This window comes from Pelophylax lessonae, assembly GCF_965119305.1.
Source record: "Pelophylax lessonae genome assembly, chromosome: 7".
NCBI lineage: Eukaryota > Metazoa > Chordata > Amphibia > Anura > Ranidae > Pelophylax > Pelophylax lessonae.
Genome location: NC_138774.1, coordinates 80,055,747 through 80,070,426, shown reverse-complemented (window position 1 = coordinate 80,070,426; position 14,680 = coordinate 80,055,747). Strand labels below are relative to the sequence as shown.

General features: G+C 41.2%; 1 protein-coding gene across 1 annotated transcript in view; it reads left to right on the top strand.

Annotated features, from left to right (window-relative positions):
- The window catches only part of PLEKHG2 (pleckstrin homology and RhoGEF domain containing G2), a 170,652-nt gene that overhangs the window by 76,064 nt on the left and 79,908 nt on the right, over window positions 1-14,680 (top strand). The window lies entirely within an intron of this gene.

The window sequence follows — 14,680 nt, the reverse complement described above, 5'->3', positions numbered from 1 at the left end:
TAGCCTGTGAGGCTCTGGGGAGCGAGCGCGCACCGCCGGATGCGCGCTTCCGCTCCCGCTCGGTCACAAACCCCCCCGCACGTGTGACCGGCGGACCCGATGTCCGCCGGTCACTCGGCGATCGTCGGGGGAGAGGGAGAAAGTCAGGCGGCTAGTGTAAACAAGCCGCCTGTCATTCTCCCCGGTGTAGAAACGATGATCACAAGGTTCTACTATGTAGGACCGTTGATCATTGTTCCTACACCTCAAGCCACAGCCAATCACAGTTAGAATCACACCCCTAGGGACACACACAGCCCCTCCCTCTCAAATAAAGTTAACCCCTTCACTACCAGTGTATTTTTACAGTAACAGTGCATATGTATAGCACTGATTACTGTAGAAATGTCACTGGTAACCCCGAAAGTGTCAAAAATGTCAGTCAAGGGTCCGATCTGTCCACCGCAATGTCGCAGTACCGCAAAAAAATCGCAGATCGCCGCCATTACGCGTTAAAAAAAAAACAACAAAAATGACAGAAATCTTTCCCTTTGTTAGTATACGCGATAACTTTTGCGCAAACCAATCAAAATACGTTTTTTGCGATTTTTTTTTTACCAAACATATGTAGCATAAAACAAATTGGCTGAAAATGTTAAAAAATTTTGATTTTTACATTTTTTTTGGGGGGAATTTCATATAAAAAAATGTGAAAAATATTATTTTTGCAAAATTGACGCTCTTTTTTTGTTTATAGCGCATGATCAAAAAATCGCACAGGTGATCAAATACCACCAAAAGTAAGGTCTGTTTGTGGGGAAAAAAAAGGACGTCAAATTTGTTTAGGTACAGCGTCGCACGACCGTGCAATTGTCCGTTAAAGTTACGCATCGTTAAAGTCACGAATCGCAAAATATCCCCTGGTCAGGAAGGGGGTAAAATCTTCCGGGGCTTAAGTGGTTAAGAAGAGCTCCTCCCAAAATTAGTAGTTAGGCTCTTCCAGTGAGGCCATATTGATGCCTGCTGCATCCTGAAAATGCCTAGTAAGATTTTCATGTTGCCTACAGTATGTATTGCACTTGATTATTTTGGGCCCCACACATTACCTTTCTGATATAGAACCATACATTTAAACAGACTGTAAGGCTACATTCACACAAGCCTCATGTTTTTGGTTTATTTAAGAAATTATCTGGGAAGCCAGGCTTTATGCTTCACAGATAAAGTTATCCTGCCTTTCAATATACTTGCATTTACATGCATTTAGGTGCATTTAGAGTGTCCATCTGCCCCTGGACCCAATTTATTTCCTGTTTTTTTTTTTTTAACACAACTAAATTGATTGCATGTATGAACAGAGAAACACACAGTCTGAGTTATATGATTTAAAAATAATTACATGTATTTAACCACTTAAGCCCCGGAAGATTTTACCCCCTTCCTGACCAGTGCCTATTTTGCGATTCGGCACTGCGTGATTTTAACGGACAATTGCGCGGTCATGCGACGCTGTACCCAAATGAAATTGACGTCCTCTTTTTCCCCCAAACAGAGCTTTCTTGTGGTGGTATTTGATCACCTGTGCGATTTTTTGATCATGCGCTATAAACAAAAAAAGAGCGAAAATTTTGCAAAAATAACAATATTTTTCACATTTTTTTATATGAATTTCCCCCCAAAAAATTAAAAAATCTAAATTTTTTAACATTTTAGGCCAATTTGTTTTCTGCTACATATTTTTGGTAAAAAAAATCGCAATAAGCGTATTTTGATTGGTTTTCGCAAAAGTTATTGCGTTTACTAACTAAGGGAAAGGTTTTTGTAATTTTTAGTTTTTTTTTTTAACGAGTAATGGCGGCGATCTGCGATTTTTTGCGGGACTGCGACATTGCGGCGGACAGATCGGACCCCTGACTGACATTTTTGACACTTTTGGGGGTACCAGTGCCATTACTACAGTAATCAGTGCTATACATATGCACTGTTACTGTAAAAATTATACTGGCAGGGAAGGGGTTAACTTTATTGGAGAAGGAGGGGTTAAGTGTGTCCCCAGGGGCGTGAGTCTAACTGTAAAGGGATGTGGCTGTTTGTTTAACTACAGAGATATACGATCCTACATAGCAGGACCGTATGATCTCTGCACTTACACAAGGGAGAATGACAGACGACTTTGTTTACATTAGCCGCCTGCCTTTCTCCCTCTGTACCGAACGATCGCGAGTGACGCGCGGACATGTTAGAGAGCGAGCGGGGACGGGAGAGCGCCTTCGGCGGCGCACGCTCGCTCCCTAGACCCTCACAGGCTAGCGACGTAGCCCTACGTCACTTTGCCTGTGAGGGGCTGACTGCCGCCGTAAATAGTCGTGTGGCAGTCGGCAAGTGGTTAAATGTCTTAAAAATGCATATAACACAAATACGTGCACATATGTCATTGCCTGCGTGAATGATGTTTAAGATTTCAAGAGTAGTGCTCAGGTCATTGTACCTCTAAAAGTAAGTTATGATGATGGGTCAGTTATTGTAGGAAATTGGGTGAAGAAGAGGAAAAATAACTGGAAGGAGGCAAGGCGGTTCACATGAGCTCTAACATTTCAGCTTATTCAGCTTTTTCTCTGCATTAAAAAAATAAAAATATAACCGATTCTACCCTAACTTCTGATTTTCTTCACCCTAATAAATAATATACACACTATATTGTCAAAAGTATTGCGAGGCTCACCTTTACACGCACATGAACTTTAATGGCATCCCAGTCTTAGTCTGTAGGGTTCAGTATTGGGTTGGCCCACCCTTTGCAGCTATAACAGCTTCAATTCTTCTGGGAAGGCTGTCCACAAGGTTTAGGAGTGTTTTCTATGGAAATTTTGACCATTCTTCCAGAAGTGCATTTGTGAGACCAGGCACTGATATTGGGCGAGAAGGCCTGGCTCGCAGTCTCCGCTCTAATTCATCCCAAAGGTGTTCTATCGGGTTGAGGTCAGGACTCTGTGCAGGCCAGTCAAGTTCCTCCACCCCAAACTCGCTCATCCATGTCTTTATGGACCTTGATTTGTGCATTGGTGCATAGTCACGTTGGAACAGGTAGGGGTCATCCCCAAACTGTTCCCACAAAGTTGGCAGCATGAAATTGTCCAAAATGTCTTGGTATGTGGACGCCTTAAGAGTTTGCTTCACTGGAACTAAGGGGCCAAGCCCAAACCCTGAAAAACAACCCCATACTATAATTCCCCCCTCCACCAAAATGATTTGGACCAGTAAACAAAGCCAGAGCCATAAAGACATGATGAGCGAGTTTGGGGTGGAGGAACTTGACTGGCCTCAACCCGATAGAACACCTTTGGGATGAATCAGAACGGAGACTGCGAGCCAGGCCTCCTCGTCCACTTTTGACAATATAGTGTGTGTGTGTATATATATATATATATATATATATATATATATATATAAGCCCTGATAATGGTATGAGAACTTCTAGTAACCTTTAATCAGAAACATAAAAAAAATAAAAGATTAGCAAACAGTTTTTTTTTTAATTGGATGCTAGTAAGTTTACTGTACACTGTACTTTAATGGGGAAAAAACAGTAGGCACACTTAGTTGTCTCCACATACATTTTGTTTTTATTGCCAGAAAGTTCCAGGATCCCAAAATCGGGATGCTCTATTTTGTAAAGACTGACCAGAGGCGTGCCTGATCTTCATTCGCTAGCTACTGCCAACTTAGATATGCTGAGTTACTGGCCTATAGGGAGGTGTGGAAGGGGATAGGCCAAAGAGCAAACATGCAAGATTTGGACAGTATTTACGTAAGAGAGCACACATCATTTTGGAACATTTCAGAATTTTCTGAATATTTTCAGAACCTAATGTGGGTGCAGACACATAGAGGTATTTGTATTGCATTCCAGTGGCCAGTTTACAATATATAAAGATACCACAGGTTTATTTTAAGTGGCTCGTACCCTTTACTATTTTTAAATTCTGAATGAAAAAGGAGGAAAAAAACCTTTCCCCAGTAAGGACAGCAGAACTCCTACAGTCAGATCAGCTACAAGGATACCACTGTCGAAGAGCTGCTTGGCTTTCGTCAAAAGCACACAGCCCACCATTAAATAGTCAATGCTTTACAACACAGAATGCAGCCCAAGCTCTGAAGTCTATTGAACAGCAATTGGTGGCACTAATGAAACATCTGACTGAGATTCTAAGCAGGAAGAAATCTAACAATTAGAAACAGGGGGTTCAAATATCTAATCAGTAGAGATCCCAAGCAAGAAAACCTCCACCATTAAAAAGGGGAGAGTTCAAATAGCTGATTGATAGTTATTCCAGGCAAGAAGACCTCCACCAGTGGAAGCAAGGGGGTATATGGTTTACAAAAAAGTATACCGTGATATCCATGCCATCATCCCCATAGAGCAAAAGAAAAAGGCAAAACCAAGGACCAAGAGAGGTTCCAAAAAGCGGGACTATATCGGCATGTATATGGTTGTAGGGATACAGACACAACACCACTATATAAAAAACATATTCATTTTATTGTGCAAAAAAGATAAAAAACAATTATGACATCACATAGCAACAAACATATAAAAGATAAAAGAGTAGTACATGGATCCGTATGTGTAAAGATTACTTGAAATCGATAACAAAGTACCACACCAACGGATCTCAATGTGTATGCAGTCTAACGGTCCCTGGGTAAGCCAACGCGTTTCCCAATTAAAGCTTCATCAGGGCATTACAAAGACCAGGTAGATGCTGCACTGAAGAAATATGAAAAAATATACATTACAATCACAATATTACATCTGCATCAAATTGCATCAATACATAATTATATAATTGTGCTGACCTTAGAATAAGACAGGCGGGATGAAGGAACACTTCTTTTGGTATATGGTTTAGTCTTTCAAACTGGAAGTTGAAAATATATTTTAAGTATAGGTCCTTTCACACGGGCTTTCCGCCCGGCGGACTCCGTTTTGCTCAGCGGAGATCGATCTGCCGATCCCCGCTGAGCAGGCGGATGACAGGTTCATCTCTGCTCTCTGTGCTGAGATGGAGCTGTCAGAGCCCAGCTCTCCTCTAAGGGAGATCGGATGAAAAAGGACTGCCTGTCCATTTTAGTCTGATCCTACCTGATCCGATCCTCCAGACGGATGGAAAATAGGGTTTTCATCCGTCTGGATTTCACAGACAGGATCCCATCGAATGGCAGCGGGTGTCAGCTGAGATGTCACCGCTGACATCCGCTGCCCCATAGAGGTGCATGGAGCATCCGATCAGGTCCGTCTGAAAAAACTGACGGGCAGACCTGATCATAAAGCCCGTGTGAAAGGGCCCTATATGTGAACCCCCACCTTGTAAAACAATTTATTCAGTTTAAAATAGAAATGAAAGGCAAATCATTTGTGTACACATATAAAAAAACATTATAAATACTTTCTTCTTCCCTTTTTTTTTTTTATAAGTGATCACATACCCTCTATTCCCAGCTGTAAAAGGAGCTGGGGGAGGAGAACCAGCAGCACAGAACTACCTAGCGAATGACTGTGCGGGAGGGGCGGGGGGTATCAGCCCAATATCTAATCATTGGAGACTGAGTTCCCAACACAGCTTTAAAACTAACCACGCTGAACTCCCATGCATAGTGTGGTCAGTGTTTAATAGGAAAGCAGAGGGGCTTGCAGGAACACCAGGGATTTCACACAAAGAAATACAGGCAATACCAATACAGGCAATACAAAGAAAACATGGTACTTTTTCATACAAGTACATGGTACAGAAGGCACATATCAGGAATATGAAATGTTGGGTTTACATAGTCTTTAAGACTGCATTAATATCCTGCATTTTTTGTATACAGAATTTGAGCAATACAGTTGAAAAAGATTGAGGAATCTGTAGAACAGTTTTAATTGTTTTAAGTATAACACGGAATTTATAGAAAATTTATAAAATCATTGTTTGTGTACACAATATGGTATATGTACAGGACAAGATAAATGGGCGAGATGGATAAATTGCTCTTGTATTTTTATTTATATAACACCAGAAGTATACAGAATGATGTCAGAGTTGGTATGCAGAGGTCCCAGTGGAAGGATTTGTTTGTGGATCATCACCCATGGCCTTCTATGGAATCAATCACACAGCTGGAGATGCTTGCTCCATAGGATGCTTTTAAAGACCCCAAAAATGTGCTTGCTTAATGGGATTAACCCAATGTATTTATTTAATATACAATAGTTCTTTAACTTTTAGAAGGGTCTGACATGAAAATCAAATAAGATAATATTTGTTACCTTTGAAAGTACTTCAAGATTTTGTCTGCTTTAATAATTAATTTTGGAATGCATTTCATTTCCTGAATGAAAAACCACATAGACTGTTAAAAAATTAGTTTGAGAAGAATATTCCATCTTTCTTCTTCGAATTTTCTTGCCACTGTGGTTGAAAACGAACATTGGTTAAAGCATAGTTCTTGCCACAGAATCGTTTTTTTTTTTATAAATACTTCCCAAAGAGTGATCCCCTGCGCTTCATACATCCGCAAATCCGGTTTTAGACAGTTTAATAATCGATTGGCAATCATAAAATCTTACTTTATAAAAAGTTTGCTGAGCGCCGCCATCTTTGTCCTGGTCACCCGAAGCCGCAGTATGCAACTGTCTGCCCTGCTTCCTTGTTCAAGATGGAGGGGGCCGATGAATGCAGCGCGAAATCTCGCGCATGCCCAGTACTATGCGTTCGGCATAGTAAGGGTTTCCATAGGGATGGCTGGGCTCCGCCTATCATCGCGTCATTTCCTGTTTGCAAATAACGCGATGAGAGGAGCGGCCGGCCGCCTACGTCACTGCCCATTGTCTCCTGGGAGTGATGAGTAAGAGCTCCCAGGACGCATTGCAGGACAGGAAGTGACGGCACGGGCCGTGGCCACAGAGGGAGGAAGGTGAAGGAAAGGTGAGTATATTTTCTTCTGAAACAAGGTAAGTAAGAAAAAAAATTCGGGTATATCCAATTCTTTTTTCAGGTGACAATAAGGAAGCGGATGGCACAAAATCTAATGTAACGATTTTGCAGTCGGAAATCCGCTTTAAACCCCACTAACGATTGGAAAATCGAACAAACATTCTTTGTTTCAAGGCAATTTTTTTCAAATAAATTCTACTAGTGTATAACCAGTTATACCTGTTTAAATGAGAGTCAGCCTTGATGGAAAATGCAGAAGGTCCACATCAGCACATGCATGTTGTCTCTCTACCAGCGCTGGTCGCTAATGCTAGGCATGGGGATGTGAGGACACCACCAGTACTGCACAGCCCACTACTAAAATAATAAAAATATTTTATAGCCTTGTTCTGGCTAGAGCAATGAGAAGCGCCTAATATCTGATCTGGGATCTGTTTTCATATATGCATTTGATGGCCAGGGTCAAGGAGGACATATGGGATTGTTATATTCATAATTGCACATATTCCGTATACTTTTCTGTTTCAAAAAAATCTTTCATAGACCAATGTTAAAAACTTCTTTCCTTCATATGGATGTCCTGTATACAAAATATTTGTATTGGATATACTGCATGTGATTTAGATCACTTCTAAATTGTATTTTTCATAAACAAGTACAATTTTCTTAACTTCTAGTTATATGTAAGGCATCCTATTCCCTTTAGAACATTAATTGCTTGTCTTCTTACTCCTACTAAATCTGATATATCCCTGTTATAGTGTACCTTAACCACTTAAGCACCGGAAGATTTTACCCCCTTCCTGACCAGGCCCTATTTTGCGACTCGGCACTGCGTGACTTTAATGGACAATTGCGCGGTCGTGCGATGCTGTACCTAAACGTATTTGAGGTCGTTTTTTTCCCACAAACAGAGCTTTCTTTTGGTGGTATTTGATCACCTGTGAGATTTTTTGATCATGCGCTATAAACAAAAAAAGAGCGGCAATTTTGCAAAAATAACAATATTTTTCACATTTTTTTATATGAAATTCCCCCAAAAAAATGTAAAAATCAAAATGTTTTAACATTTTTGGCCAATTTGTTTTCTGCTACATATGTTTGGTAAAAAAAAATCACAATAAGCGTATTTTGATTGGTTTGCGCAAAAGTTATTGCGTTTACTAACTAAGGGAAAGGTTTTTGTAATTTTTAGTTTTTTTTTTAACGAGTAATGGCGGCGAGCTGCGTTTTTATTGCGGGACTGCGACATTGTGGCGGACAGATCAGACCCTTGACTGACATTTTTGACACTTTTGGGGGTACCAGTGACATTACTACATTAATCAGTGCTATATATATGCACTGTTACTGTAAAAAATGACACTGGCAGGGAAGGGGTTAACTTTATTGGAGAAGGAGGGGTTAAATGTGTCCCTAGGGGCGTGCTTCTAACTGTGCAGGGATGTGGCTTTACATGTAACAGCAGAGATCTACGGTCCTACATAGCAGGACCGTATGATCTCTGCTGTTACACAGGGAAGAATGACAGGCGGCTTAGTTTACATTAGCCGCCTGCCTTTCTCCCTTCACAGCGGACGATCGCGAGTCACTCGCGCGGAGGTGTCCGTGAACGAGCAGGGGCGGGAGCGCGCCTCCGAGGGCACCGCTCGCCCCCTATTGGCTCACAGGCTAGTGACGTACCGATACCTCACTTTGCCTGGCCGGGGCTGACCGCCGCAGTATATGTACTTGCGGCAGTCGGCAAGCGGTTAAAGCTGAATTACAGTCAGATAATAAGGGCACACATCAGCTATTTAATATATAATAAATTATTAAATGTATTTTTATAAAGCAAGCAGTGTAAAGCCGACCATAGATGGATCGAATGTTGGTCAGTTCAGAAAAGACTGGCCGAGATTTAATCCATCTTTGGGCAGCCTGATTATATTGAAGTTGATCCATCGATTGACTTCAGTACAACCAGCCTGTACGAATTTTTTGCATGCCATTACTTTTGGTGGCTATAGTCACTAGCAGTAATCATTGTGTTTTGCAGGCATGGAAGGCCCGCCGCTGGCAGAACACAATAGCAATGCGGGAGGGATCCCCTCATCAACACTGACTGTGTTGATGGGAAATTAAGCAATTTTCTTTCCTGCAACATGTGGCTTACTTAAGTACCCCAATTTGACTTGATATCAGCCTTTTTTGCAGTCTACTATATAGCAGGGTTTAGACTGAGAGAGGGAGAAGCAGCAATATTTTCCAATCAGCTGTGCTGCATTGCACGGAGCATGCTGATTGTGGGGGGAGAGCAGTGTGACAGAGAGATTAACTCATCAGCGTGCTGCTTCTCCTTTCACTGTCCAGTCACATGGTGGGGGTTCAAGAAATATAATTAAAACTGCAGCAGGAAAAGATCAAGCCCCCTCCCCTGCCTGTAGCAGAACTGTGTAAATCTCAGAAATGAACTGGCACAAATGCAAAGAATTTGGCAGGTATGACAGCTCTCGTCTTTGTATTTATTTGTTTGCCTAGAGCAGCCTTTTTCAACCAGGGTGTCTTGAGGGTTCTTCAGGGGTGCCTTAGCAAAATGCCTAAAATTTGCCCAAAAATTGTATACAAGCCAGGGTGTGGATGAAGGTTGCCTTTTTAGTTACACAAAGCCACAGGTTTTCATTGTGCACCATTACAACCTTCTAGCTGCCAGCATCCTATTGACCAATAGCATCATCATTCGATAAGGAGGATGGCAGTCACCTGCAGAGTATCCTTGTTTGACCCTCCCCTTCCCCTCTCCATCATCGTGGGGGTCACATTAGCTGAGTGATGGAGAAAAACAGAAAGAAGAGAAACACTGGAATACTAGTCAGTACCAGTTTGCAAAAGTGTATTTGCTTTGGAAGAATAAATGACCTCTAACATTGGGTGTCCTACTTTGACTTGCGGATTATGCATTATGTAAAACTATTAGAATGGTTTTTACATTTTAATATGGGGTGCCTCAAGACTGTCCATAATTTTTAAGAGGTTCCTTGAGATTTTATATCATTTTTAAAGGGTGCCTCGATTGAAAAAAGGTTAAGAGACACTGGCCTGGAGTGTAGCTTTAAGAGCAGATCTGATTTATACTATACTGCTATCATGCACTTTTAGGCCACATGCACATTTGCGAATGGGGCCATTAGAAATTTACATGCAGGATACCCAGCAGGGTTTAGCTGTGAGAGGAAGCCCCACTGAAAGCAATGGGAGGCTGACAGCTTCCACAGCTATCCCTGACCACTTGCATTACCTGAATGATCAGCCCTGGAAGCAGACCATCTGCGTCCAAGAACCTTTTATAAGATGAGGAGATTGAGGCCTAGGCTGAGACTGAACTTCAGGCAGATTCCAATTAATACAGGTATTGTGTATGTTAAAAATCATTATATAGTGTTTTAAAGTAGAACTAAAGTCCATAAAGAAATCAAAAAATGTCAGGGCTGCTTAAAGAAATTCATACATAAATGTGCTGAAACTATATAAAAGTGCTACGATGCAAAAATGTGCAATACAGGGATTGAATGCAGTACTATAAATCATATGATGCCAATATACTGGCACTATAAATAGATAGCATAAATTAATAATACAAATTCATAAAGTCCATAAAAGTGCTCTTAGTGCTAGGTGATTCAATCCTTAAGGTGCTTCCTTACTTCCTTAGTAATGAAAATATACTGCAACTATAATGGCATAAATAAATAGCACAATTTAATGATAGCACAAATACATAAAGTCCATATAAAGTGCTCTTAGTGCTTGGTGATGCAATCCTTAAGGTGCTTTAAACGTGCCCGGAATGTGCTCCCCTGTGGTGTCCCCACTCACCAGAAAGAACTTGGTATTGAGCCTGTGTAATGATTAGTTGCTCCTAGTCACGTCTGGGCTTGTTGGAAAAAACGATGTTACATCCTGGTATGGGCTGTTTTAATATTCTCCGTAACCCAAATAAAAAGAAGATTCTCCATAGTGAAAGTACATTAAAGTAGTTTATTAAAAAACAAGTATCCTCTTACATATAAATAAAAACTTTCCTTCCTATGCACACACGGCTTGGTGGTTCAGTTGGTGTTCCGGCATGCGTTCCACCAACCGGAAATTACATCTAACGCTTTGGTATAACTAGATGCGTTTCACTTTCCCACTAGACGTTATCCATAGCCTGGTGAGTGGGGACACCACAGGGGAGCACATTCCGGGCACGTTTGAAGCACCTTAAGGATTGCATCACCAAGCACTAAGAGCACTTTATATGGACTTTACGTATTTGTGCTATCATTAAATTGTGCTATTTATTTATGCCATTATAGTTGTAGTATATTTTCATTGTAGATCAGTAAAATTCACCAACAAAAAAACTTGTTCTAAACTGGAATTTTAGTAGCGCAGGGATGGTGATGACCTCCCACTCAAACAAACTGTCAATCCAATGCGATGATTTAAAATCTTGATAAGATGCATATATATGAGATAGCTAAATAGAATCATATAAATTGACATCCATCAAAGTCCATAGAGTCCATTAATACAGTGCATAGAGCATGAAGGGGCATAGATGAGGAGTCCAAAGTGCAGGGTGCAAACATGCAGGATCACTGGTGTACATTAAAGGGCCACCATAACTTGCCCCCACCTTCAGTGCCGGGATGAATATTTAAATTGCAAACTCACCAGAACTCAATGCCTAACCACTCTCATGGACTAGGCTGTCATAGCATTAGACACATACAGGCAAAATTCATCCGGATCATTCCCTGTGCTGCAGACACTCCTCTCATAGAATCTGAAAGTCGTCCGCGGTGCAAACCCGACTGGGCAGTCTCCAGCGGTCTCCAGACGATCCACTCCCTTCCTTTGTTTACAAGTTGTGGACGCCGTATAGCCACGCCCCGACCGGTTTCGTCATTTCCGACTTCGTCACGGGATGTATATTGGCATCATATGATTTATAGTACTGCATTCAATCCCTGTATTGCACATTTTTTGCATAGTAGCACTTTTATATAGTTTCAGCACATTTATGTATGAATTTCTTTAAGTAGCGCTGACATTTTTTTATTTCATTATTTAAAGGTACAGTCACCTTTCTGTTAGCAGCAGCTTATTAGCACATGCACTTTTGACATATATACACACCCATCCATAAGCGCAAGGTCTTTTGTTGAATTCTTAAAGTCCATAAAACCCACCTCTGCTCCAATGACCTTCATTCATCCTGGAACACGGGGGCATCGTAATGCAAGCTAAGCTTAGAATGTGCAGCTCAGTGTATTTTCTACAGTAGATTGCAAGCAGGCAGCTACATTTAGGTTACTGAAGGAGAAAAACACAACTGAATTTGACTTGGTATCAGTTTTTTGTAATCCCCCATACAGCTGGCAAGGGGCATGATGACAGAAAGAGAGAGTTGAGAGATAAGCTCATTGGTCTTCTGCTGCTCCTTCATTGTCTGAAAACAGGCTGTGGACAGAGTGGTGACGAGGCTGTACCATGAATTTGCAGTAGAGAAGAGTCAAGTCACCAACCTGACTTTACTGTCTAGCCGGGTTGTGTATACTCAGAACTAGATGGACAGAAATATAAACCATCTCAGCTCAGGAGTTCAGCAGTAATTTACTTTACACAGTGGTGTAGTGGTTAGCACTTTCACTTAACAGCAAGAGGGTCGCTGGTTCGAATCCCAACCATGGCACTACCTGCCTGGAGTTTGCATGTTCTCCCTGTGCCTGCGTGGGTTTCCTTTGGGTACTCCGGTTTCCTCCTATACTCCAAAGACATGCTGGTAGGTTAATTGGATCCTGTATAAAAAAAATTGGCCCTACTGTGTATGTATGTGAGTTAGGGACCTTAGATTGTAAGCTCCTTGAGGTCAGGGACTGATGTGAATGTACAATGTATATGTAAAGCGCTGCGTAAAATTGACAGCGCTATATAAGTACCTGACATAAATAAATAATAAAATAAGTATGCAATAAGAGGAGTAGGAACACTTCAAGATGGACAGGGTCAAGCTAGCAAATATGGTAGAGGTATGTTGCTTGAGATCCCTTCAAGAGAAGAAGAAAAGGCATTGTGCGATTTCCCCAACAGACTCCTTTCAGCTAGAACAGTGGAAACTGCGGCCTGAGGGCCTTTATCTGGTCCTTGGGGGACTATCCCTTCCACTGATATGAGACACTATTCTGCCATCTGACACCAACACCATCATTTCTCCCACTGACACCACTAATGGGGCATTATTCCTCCCTGTGATACCAACCATGGGGCACTATTCCTCCCTATGATACCAACCATGGGGCACTATTCCTCCCTATGATACCAACCATGGGGCACTATTCCTCCCCCTAATACCAGATGTTTACTCCCACTGATGCCAGGAAAATTTCCTCTCTCGCTGGCCAAACATCTGCCCTTCTAGAGTCTGAAGGACAATAAACCGGCCCTTTGTTTAGAATGTATGGAGACCCCTGAGCTAGAATATATTTTTTGGGTGAACTGACCCTTTAACTGTTATTCTTGAGTCCTTTCTCTCTGCTTTTCTTCAGTTGCTTAACTTTTTTCTAAATTTCTTGCATAAGATTATATTCTGAGATAATGAAATGAGACAGTCTGCCACCCCCTTCTTCTGCTGCCCTCTCACCACATACTAGATCCTGTATAGCAGTAGTTCCAACACAGTCTAATATCTTTATTCACAGCAGGGAATCCTTGTGCTATATGCACTGTATAATTAACAATCTACAGATCAAAACAACAATGCGACTTGACACGTGGGAGCCAATTCCAGCGTTGGGCTAGGAACATGCCATCCTATGATGGATGAAAGTCCAGCTGTCCATGCCATAGAGCTGTATTATTAGCTCAGAGGCAGCTGTGCGCTCATTTTCTCCATAACTGTCATTTCTCTATGAGGAAGCTGTGCGATGGTTTTGTGGTCTCCAGTGGGGATTCTGGGATACTCAGCACTCAAGCTATCTGCTGATGTATCGCTTTAAGGATGGAATTCTCCAACACATGGGGCAGTATCAGCAGTTGGTGTTATAGTTCTTTTTGATTATAGAACTATCTGATGTCACAATGTAAACAGGCATTCATATACACTTATTGGGACTTTTTTTTAACCAGACATGTAGAATACATTTTGGCCTAAATGTATGAGGAAATTCGATTTTTAAATTTTTTTATTGAATATGTTTTATAGCAGAAATTACAAAATTACAAAATATTGGTTTATTTTCAAAATTTTCAGTCTTTTTTCTTTTATGTATGAAAACAAAAAAACCCAGTGGTGATCAAATACCACCAAAAGAAATCTCTATTTGTGTGAAAAAAAAATATCATTTTCATTTGGGTACAGTGTTGCATGACTGGGCAATTGCCAGCTAATTTAGTACCGTGCCAAATAGCAAAAAATGGTCTGGTCATGAAGGGGGTAAAATGTTTCGGAGGTCAAGTGGTTAAAAGTGTCTGAAAAGACAATTTTTTTATTTTTTTTTAACAGGTTTACAAGCTAGAAGAATTCTCCTTGCCCTATATTATTATGACAGCCTGAAACTGTTGGATTTCCCATTACTTTCTGTGGCAAAGGCAATGGTCACCCAGAGCACCAGTGGGGACATAAACCGCAATATATTACACAAATATTTGCACATTTCCTCATGTTTTTTAATCCCTTTAACCACTTTAAGACCGGAAGG